The sequence below is a fragment of the Carlito syrichta genome, unplaced genomic scaffold (genome assembly GCF_000164805.1).
Source record: "Carlito syrichta isolate Samal-C Ts95f unplaced genomic scaffold, Tarsius_syrichta-2.0.1 Scaffold307024, whole genome shotgun sequence".
In the NCBI taxonomy this organism is placed as follows: domain Eukaryota; kingdom Metazoa; phylum Chordata; class Mammalia; order Primates; family Tarsiidae; genus Carlito; species Carlito syrichta.
Genome location: NW_007251120.1, coordinates 22527 through 32797, shown reverse-complemented (window position 1 = coordinate 32797; position 10271 = coordinate 22527).

The window sequence follows — 10271 nt, the reverse complement described above, 5'->3', positions numbered from 1 at the left end:
CTGTGCATTTCCAGTGTAACTTGTGTTTCTGCTTCATCACACTTTCCCCACTATATTACAGTGAACTATATTACTTTACTGTGCATTCAGTGAAGACAAGGATTACTTCCTTCTTGTACGAAGTTATTTCTCCAGTACCCATTGCTGAGTCTTACACATAAAAGCGAGTTAATATTTCATTATGTTTACGTAATGCTAACAAGTCAAGGCTCCTAGAATCTTAAGGTTTTTGAGATTGGCCATAGAGATCTCCCTTAGTGGACTGTGGTAACTATAGTTTATTTCTACCCCGAAGGCCTTCCCATCCCTTACTTTATGGTTCCTTTAAGAATCTTTCCTTCCCTTCACATAATTCTAGTGAGACTATCGATCATGGTTCTGCAACTTCAACCCTTGGGATGAGTAAATGCTCCAGATTGAGCCTCTTAGTCACAGTCTCAGAGAATGGCATATGACAGAAGCCTTGCCAACCAGAGTTTTTTCCAAAAATTTCCAAAGTGAAGGTGGAGAAGTAAAACTTTTTGGACTTTAACTTAAGGAGATATGATTCCAGAGTTGCTGGTGACCATTTTATTTGACAGAAATTCTTTCTTTTTGAAAGAAACTCATCAGAGAACAACTGACAGAGAAAAGCAGTTGGAGAGACTGAGGAGGGGGGAGAGGGAGAGGGAGAGGGGGAGAGAGAGAGAGAGAGAGAGAGAGAGAGAGAGAGAGAGAGAGAGAGAGAGAGAGATAGACCTTAAGTAAAAAAGTGCACAATTGCAGATGGTAAAGCTCATGTGAAGACAATAAAACAGGTGATGAGATAGAGAATACTGGGTGTGTGTGTGTGTGTGGAGGTTATTTTAGGTCTGAGGAAGTGACTTTTGAGCTGATATGTGAAGGACACAGGATCTGAAGGCACAGGTTGCAGGAAGAGGGACCAGCAAGTGCAAGCACTCTGAGGCAGGCAAAAGCCTCTGAGAAGGGATGGTGAGGTGTGCTCAAGAAAGGAGAAGAGAGCCTGGGGTTGCAGGGAGGAGAGGGCTTCCACAGATCTGCAAAGCTGTGTGGACTTGTCAAGGAGTATGGATTCCAATAGCAAGTTCAGTGGGAAGACGGTGGGGGATGAAGTAGGGGTTGACTCATCTGATGTGCATTCAGAAACCTTTGGCTGTCCCATGGAGAGGCCACTGAGGGGAAAAGGGAGGCTAAGCAAAGTGCAGCCAGGCAGACCAGAGAGGCACACCAGAGTGCATCCAGGTTTGAGACGCTGGTGGCTTGGGCTAGGGTGGTGCTTCAGCACACAACCACATGATTGGATGCTTCTTCTAGAGAGAGATGAGTTCCCTGTGCCCTTCCTGCTTGTGTTTGTGATGGCACCCACTAACAAGGTGTAGCAGAAATGATGTGCAAAAATAGAAAGTCTGGGTGATAAAAGACAATGCAGCCTCCATTTTGTAGGCTGGAATACTTATGCTGGGGCCCTGAGCCACCATGGTAGAGACCTGGAGGCGGCCATGCTGTGAGGAAGCCCAGGCACAGGCAGAGGCTGTGTGTGGGTGCTCCAGTCCACGGTCCCAGGTAAGTTTAACCTGAGTCACTCTGGCCCAGGTGCCAGACCTGTGGGTGAAGCTGCCCCCAGATGATCCCAGCCCCCACCGCCTGGCCTTTGCATCTGTCCCACTGAGGCATTGTGGACAGCACCCCGTGTATCATCATCCCCATGTACCCACCCAGGTTTCTGAGTCCCATAACATGTGAATAAGGAAGTGGTGGTTTTTGCACCACTACGTTTGGGGTGAGGAGGTGCTTGCCACACAGTGGTTGTAGCTGAGGCAATTGGGGTAGAGATGGAGTGCGGAAAGGAGGGAAGGGTGCTGGACACAGGGCTCAAGCAGCACTGCCAAGACTTGAGAGGAAGCAGTGGAGAGGAGGAGGGACAGAGAAGGAAAGAGAGGCGTGAGCAAGGCCCTGTTGTCGACTGGAGGACTTGGGTGAGAGGAGATGCCAGTTAACGATCTGGGGAGGGTTGGAGGAGCTGGGGTGTGGGGGGAGTCACAGGGCCTGTCTTAGGCATGTTCTTCCCTCCTGTGCGGCTCGGCCCCTCCTCTTTCACCCACAGGGGCAGTCAGCACCACACCCTGAGTGTCCATCTCCAAAGCGTCTCTCAGCTATGCCCTTTCTTTTCCATGTGCCTCGTCGTTATCTCAGACCAAAGATTCACTCATGTCACATATGTGGGAGGGTATTGTGACTAGACGTCAGGTCAGGTGCTGGGGATATACCACTGGACCAGGGCAGATGCCGACGGCATCTGCAGGTGAGGAAGGAGGAGGAGGAGGAGAGGAGGGCCGGAGGGAAGTACCAGACCAGACAGACCAGCGACTCAAATAGATCCAGTGTCTGCCCTGCTGAGCAGCCCACCTGAGGGCTGATTTAAAGATCAGACACACAGGTAGCACTACTGTGTGCCAGGCACTGTCATCTGCAGCCTCAGACATATTAGCCCATGTCATCTTCTGACAATGCTGTGAGGTAGGTGCTCTTCTTGTTGATATGATCATCACACTCATCTTGTTTTGTAGGATGAGAAAAAGGAATCATGAAGGGATTAAATAGAGTCCCAAATTCCTACAGCCAGTTCACGGCTGGGCTGGGCTTTGAACCCAGAGGGTACTGGCTTTGATATCTGCTCTTAATCCAACTAAGATGCTTCCCATCTAATGTGAAAGAAAGTCTTGGTCCACTGAGGTGTGAAAGAAGGTGTTAGGCACCAAGATGTGGGGTGTGCAGAGGACTGTGGGAATGTAGAGGGGGTTTCCTAATCCAGTCTGCAAGGAAGACTTCCTAGAGGAGGTGTTCCTAATGCAGGATCCTAAAGGAATGAGTTGGTAGTTTTTGAAGCCAGTGAAAGCAGGGTCTATGGAAGTCCAAGGTGTCAGAGGGAGTGGCAGCAGAAGGAGGCTTGCAGGGAAGAGGTCCAGTCTGTCTGGGACACAGGACACGCTAATAAGTTGGGACGTTATCATAAAGAAAAACAGGAGAGTCACATGATCAGATTCGTGTTCCAGAGGGATCATGGCAGCTGTCATGGGAACCGATATAAAGAAGCAAGAGATGAGGGCAAAGCAACCATTATCTAGGGGAGAAAAGGCCCAGCCTGGACAGCGGTAGTAGCAGACAGCAAGGAGACAAAGGGTGGATTTCAGAGCTAGTTTGTATGCGGAATAGACAGGAGGGGGAAGGCATCTTGCCCCATGAGGCCATGTGGCGGGTGAGGACAACATGAAGGTGGAATGCGGGAAGGAGATCTTGAGGAGATGAACTTGGTTTCAGACATGCCACCGAAGGGGTGGCTGAATACATGTACCTGGCACTCAGGAGAGAGGATCAGGCTGTGGAAGATGAGTGGGTCTCTCCAGCCAGAAGTGGGCTGGTCTTCAAACCAAGGCATGGACGGGATGCCTCAGAAAGTGAGGAGACTGGGTGAGGAAGGCACAGTTCAGAGCCCAGGGCCTCCGAGTGATTTAAAGCAGGAGTCCCCAACCTGTTAAGAACTGGGCTGCACAGTGGGAGGTGAGCGGTAGGTGAGTGAACCAAGCTTCATCTGTATTCACAGCTGCTCCCCATCGCTCACATGACCGCCTGAGCTCTGCCTCCTGTCAGGTCAGCACCAAAAAGCCTGCTTCCGTTTCCAACATCCTGTCTTTGTGAAGCAGGGTTTTCTGCAGTGACAGCAACCAAACCGAGAGGATGGAGTAGACGGGACATAAGCAACATGCTTTGGGTGTCATTGTCTGCCATTATCCCCAGAGGGGACTATCTACGTGCAGGAAGACAAGCTCAGGGCTCCCACTGATTCTACATGATGGTGAGTTGCATACTTATTTCATTATATATTGCTAAATAATAATAGAAATAAAGTGCACAATAAATGTGATGCACTTGAATCATTCCAAAACCATCCCCCGACCCCAGTCTGTGGAAAAGTTGTTTTCCATAAAACCGGTTCCTGATGCCAAAAAGTCAGTGACTGCTGTATTAAAGAACCAACTGGGGAAATGGAGCAATGGAGGGTGACTGACAAAGACAAGCCCAAGCAGCAGGGAGTTCAGCAGAGAGCAAGAGAAGGAGAAAGGAGCCTGTAGGGTTTGACTTTACTGAGCTGGCAGGGAGGCAAGGACTGCAAAGGGTTTTGTTTAATCACCCTAGCATCCCTAGATGTTTATGATCTGGCTTCAAATTATTCTCACAGCCTCCACTTTTTCCAAGGCCCTGTACAACAAATTGGTGGGCTGCCACTAACAGTTACAAAAAGGAAAGAGATCAGAAAATAACAGAGGGCATTGCACACAGAGGTATGTGTATATTGGGTATGTGTGTACATTGTGGGGTGGGTTGTGGCAAACAAAAAGTTAAGAGACCCTTACTGTATCCTGTCATTCCTTTGTATATGCCTAAGTGTCTTTAGCTCTCTTTTCCACCTGGTAAACTCCTAACTTATTCTCCAAGCCCCATACAAATGTCAACTCATCTGAAAAGACGTTCTTGATCGGCATTAATCCTGTCCTAGCACTTGGTCTCGTCTGCATTCATTCATTCATTCTTCAAGCATTTGTTGAAGATTAAAGTGTGCCAGCCCCAGTCTTGTGCTGGGTTTGGCAGTCCAGGGGGCAGGGAAGAGGCCCAGTAGAGTGGGACACAGGGCACACTAATAAGTTTGGACTTTATCATAAAGAAAAACAGGAGGGTCACATCATCAGATTTGTGGTCCAGAGGGATCATGGCAGCTGTCATGGGAACCAACATAAAAGGGCAAGAGATGAGGGCTGCCCCAATGACAGAGGGCAGCTTGATCTTTGAAAGGACATTTTAATGCATCTCTTCCTTTGTGCTCCCATTGCCCCTGGACTGATATTAGCAGAACCCTTCCCACCCCAAATGATGTCTGGACTCATCCCCCATCTCCTCTATTAGCACATAACCTCCTTGTGGGAAAGATGCTCTCCCCTTCAACCCAGTCCCCAGAACCCAGCATAGGGCTTGCATCAACTGGGAACCATGACTTAGGGGAAATAGTGCAGACTTTAGGGTCAATAAATCTGAATTTGAATCCCAGTTCTGCCACTTAATAGCTTCAAGACCCAGGACAGATTTTTTTGAATTAATTTGTTAATATTTATTTGTCAATGTTGTTGAATTAGAATTATATCAAATAAAAAATGTGAAACTTAGTGGGCCTGTGACTTTGAAAACAAGATTCATCCTGTTTTCATGCTTCACACTGTACTTTGACTTTTTACAGTGGGTTTTTATTTTATTTTATTTTAAGGGTTTGGGGTACAATTCAGGATTAGGTATACAAGTGGTCGTTGTACAGGTAAAGTTTGGGCCTCCGACCCGGGACAGATTTTACAAACATGTTGGGAATCTTCCTGGGGCCAATAATGTTCAAGTCATGTAGTCCTTCCCTTGCCTGGGAGCTTCCCCAAGAGAGAACTTGTGTCTGATTCAATCCAAGACTTAGAACAAAGGGTGAATAACGGTGTCATGTCTTGATGGGATCCACTGTAGAAAGTTCTTCCTTGGCAGTCATTCTAACCCAGAATCTTTCTCCCGCCTTGGCTCCCTCTGCCTGGATCAAGGGAAAAGGAGGGCATCTCTTTAGCAGATGGGGTCCGGCTTTCAGTCGAACCAAGCGTACCCAGAGCAGGTGCAGGGCCAACCAGGTGCTTTGGTGCCCTCTGCTGGACACAGAAAGAGAGGCTGCATTGCTCTCAGGGATCGCAGTAATTATTATTAACACACATTGAGCCCCGCTACCTACCAGACACTGCTGTCTGCGAGGGCTCTAGAGGCGTTCACATTCTAACCACCATTTATTATCTCTGTGACCTCGGGAAAGTTAGTTAAACCCTCCTTGCCTCAGCTTATCTGTAAACTGGGCATAGTAATGGCTCTGCCTCCTCAGGCTCTGGTGAGGTTTGAGCTGCTGCCTGTAAAGTGTGTGGCACACTGCTGGAAACACAGTGAGTGCCATGCAGACATTTGCAAAATTAAATGAAGGGTGACACCCTGGCCACCACTTGGTGCTGCCAGCTGTCAGGAAAGGAGGTCCATGTTTAAGGCAGTCTCACCGATGGGACCCGGGTGTGCAGAGTGCAGAGTCTCTCCACATTCCTTCATTTTCTTCATTTGTGCTTCAGGGAAAACTTCTACAGCAGAAACCACAGGGGGAGCTTTAATTCTGAAGCATTTGGAGCTGCTGGGAGTGTGTATTGGAAACATCGCTGTTGTTGAATGAATGGAGGAAGGAAAAAAGTACTTTTACATGGGACTGTGCTCTGAAGGAAATTAAATATGAAGCTACGACAGAGGGCAGCCTGATGGGAAACCTAGGTAGTGTGGCCAGAGAAGGCTTCTCAGAGGAGCAGGCAGGTGTGCTAAGAACTGAACCGTGAGAAGCACATTTGAAGCTTCATGTCAACTCCCCTGGATGCCCTCCTTTGCTGGCTCCTCTACTAGGGATACTGACTTCCACAGAACCTGTGCTGGCCCCCATCCCAGTGGCCATAGCACTGCCTCTCCTTTACCTGTGTGTTGGTCTTCCCCTGCCCTGATGGGAGCACCTCCAGAGGGGATCCTGCAGCTGCCACAGCCAGGGATGCCCACAGGACCCCAGGTAACCAGCACAGTGCAGCAAGCAGAGGAGTCCGAAAGAGGAGTTGGGAAGCAGGCAGTAGGGGCCATTTGGGTGCAGAAGCCTGTAGACGCCAGTGTGCATCAGAGGTGCCTAAGGTGTGCGAGCAGGGCCGTGACCCAGTCCCGGGTGGGTTTTCACAGGAGAGATTAGCCTCCATTGTTCCATGGTGGTTCAGAGTTCTACCCTCTTGTGCTGGGTGCCTCAGTGCTTGGGAAGCCTTCTCCTGCGTGCCAGGCTGGAGGGAGATTGCACAGCCTCCATGGATGCGCTACTTCCTTCTCCTGACTTGGCTTTGTCAGTCTCCAGGTCCTATTTCCTGTGATGGGAACAGGTGGGGCAAGAAACTGGGGCCTGCTGACCACATTCCCACTGCTGGGAAGCAGCAGGAACACAGGGCCCATCCACCTGGCAAACAAGGCAATGACTCCTCCCTCTGAACCATGATGCCATGCACAACTGATCCTGCTACGTGCCAGGCTCCCTGATGGATCGGCACACTTGCACTGTACATTCTGCATACATTTTTTACTAATTTTTGCTGTCTGTCTTCCTCACTGTGCTGTCAGCCCCACGAAGTAGGGATTTCTGTCACTTCACCACTGTGTTTCCTAGAATGATATCTGGCACATAGGCAGCCCTCAGTGGATGGTTGTTACATAGATTAATAATGAAATGAGTCTTGTTTACTCCTCATAACAGCTTCAATTTTCGGAAGAGAAAACTGAGATGATGAGGGGTTAAGTCACTTACCCAGCATCCAGCCAAGAGTCTGGCACACAGTGGGCTCCTAGCAGAAACTAACTATCACCATTCCCTTTTCTTCTTCCCCCTCATCTCCCCACTCCTGCCAAGAATGGGTCCTCCGGGCCAGTTTCACAGACCTGGATTTCACCTCTATCCCAGCGCTTCTGATTCTCACTCATTTGGGCTGGTATTCAGTGTTTACCACAATGGGGTTACAGAACAGGTAGGGCCAGGGCATCCTGACTGGAAAGAGCTGGAACATGAACCTCAGGACTGGAAAATTGGCATCCCCCTCCTCCTGCTGCCAATGTCCGATTGCCTGCCCTGCTGGACCACCAACCTGTTCATGAATTTAGAGGCACAGATTGTGGAGCAGGGTGCAAAGAGACAGTTTGTTCCACAGATGGGGAGACTGGACCGCAGAGCAGGTCTGAGAGGCTCCTATAGCACATGGCCAGCTAGGGGCAGAGTCAGGAAAGGAATACAGCTGAGGGTACCTGAACAACAGACCCAGCTTTGAGTCCCAGCTCAGCCTCTTGCTGTGTGACTTTGGGAAAATGATTAACCTCCCTTAGCCTCAGTTTCCTCATCTGAATGGGGATGATAATAATAATAATGCTACCTCATGGGTTACAGCAGCCACATGTGTAAAGCATTTAGCATGATGTTTGGCATGTAGTGCCCACTCAAACACGACAGTTGGTTGATGATGATGATTACGATGATGATGACACATTTGGGAAGTCAGCCATGTAGGAGCAGAAGGAATTTTTTTTTTGAGTTGGTGTCTCACTCTGTCACCTAGACTAGAGTGCAGTGGCTGGGAGTGGGAGTGGCCACCGCAGCCTCGACCTGCTGGGCTCCAGCGATCCTTCTGCCTCAGCTTTCCAAGTAGCTGGAACTACAGGTGCGCGCTACCACACACGGCTAATTTTTGATTTATTGTAGAGATGAGGTCTTGCCAAGTTGCCCAGGCGGGTCTTGAACCCGTGGACTCAGGCAATCCACCCACCTCAGCCTCCCAAAGGTGCAGGATTACAGGCTGAGCCACCGAGCCCGGCCAGAAGGAATCTTAAAGATCACTGTTTCTCATACTTCTGTGTGCATCCAAATTACTTCACTACAAACACAGATACTCAGGTCCCCCTCTGGACCACCCAAACTGGACTTCCCAGCAGAGGTGGGCATAGCTTCTCCACTCTCATCCAGCCCCCAGGTGCCAGCCAAGTCTGGCTTCATCTGAGCACAGGCCTTTGGAACGTCCACCCAGTGTCCATACTGCCTCTATTCCATCCTCGCCAAGTAGTGGCCAGCTGTGACCAAAACTCTCGAAGGAAGAGCAGCTCACTCATTCCGGAGGAGCCCTGTGATCTGGGGACAACTATGACTGGGACACTTTTTCCTCGTACCAGTGAGAGATCAGCAGGTAGAGGACAGAGGGATCAGAGAAGGGGAGAACAGGTCCCCACTCTCTATGGGCCTTGGTCTCTCCATCTTGGAAATGAGGCCAGGCATGCCAGCTCCAGGTCTGGGTCTCCCTGAGAGGGCTCGGTGGATTCCTAGGTTTCCTAGACATACAAGCCTACACTTGGCTCTATGAAAGTACATATCTAAGCGATGCTGTAGTAGAACTTAGTGAAAACTCCGTTTTGTGTGTGTGTGGGGGGTGTACGAGCAGCTTCCCCATCAAGGAACTGAAGTTTCCCCAAGTCTGAGAAACAAATCCCTGTTGACCTCAAAGAACCTGTGGATTCTCATGGTTTGTGAACCCACGGGTCTCATCAGGTGGGTGGGAATTTTTGTTGAATTCGATTGTGAAAGTGTGTGAGTGTTGAGAGTGTGTGTGTGTGTGTGTGTGTGTGTGTGTGTGTACACATATTCTGGGGTTTGCTGGCACCAGAATCCCCTGGAAGAGGGCTTGTTAACACCCAGAGGGATGCCCGCCCCCGGGTTCAGATTCAGTCCATCTGAGGGTGGGGCTCCCAGTCACACTTACCTTGCTGATCACAGGCCAGCTGGCCGTGGGCTCCTGGTCACCTTGGGAGGAGAGAGCTTATCACAATGTGCCTTTCTAACAAGCTCCCAGGTAATGCTAGCAACCCAAAGGGTAAACAACCACCAGTGGGCTGGCAGGCAAGAGTCAGGTCAAGTTGGCCTCTGCCTGGCTTGCTCTGGAGCCCTAGTAAGTCCTTGGCCCTCTCTGGACCCCCTACTTCCTGTTTGTGCAATAAGAAGTTTGGACAAGTCTAGTGCCTTATCCAGAAGCAAGCATAAGGCCCGAGGCCTGGCTTGCCTTTAGGAGTCTAGCACCTGGGTATTTTTTCTGGGAAACTTTGTGTCCACATAGAAAGTACCTGGATGGAACAGTAGGCTGGGGGCAAAGGCAGTTGAGTTCTCTTCTCTGGGGAGGCCAGCTGGCAGCCACAGAAAGGCACACTCTGATTTCATATCCCATCTTGCCCTGTGACCTTGTGTGACCGGTCTCCAAGGCTCTTCCTTGTGTTGTCGGGTCACAGAGAAGTCACTTCTGGAAAGCACCTGGAGCTGGTGGGCATTTTCAGATTCATCTGCGTGCTCCCAGTCACACTTGCCTTGCTGATCACAGGTCAGCTGGCTGTGGGCTCCTGGTCACCTTGGAAGGAGAGCGCTTATCACAATTCCACCCCCAAGGTCTTCCTCAGGATAATCTCTGTACCGGGTGATTCATCCCATGGGCTGGGCCCTTCCTCTCAGGCCTGAAATATCTCCCTCCCTTCACCATTCCTGGGTCAGGCCCATGCCCCTGGCCATGTGACTTCCTCTGGGGATGGGCCCTGGGCTCCTGTCTGCCTGCCAGCTCTCC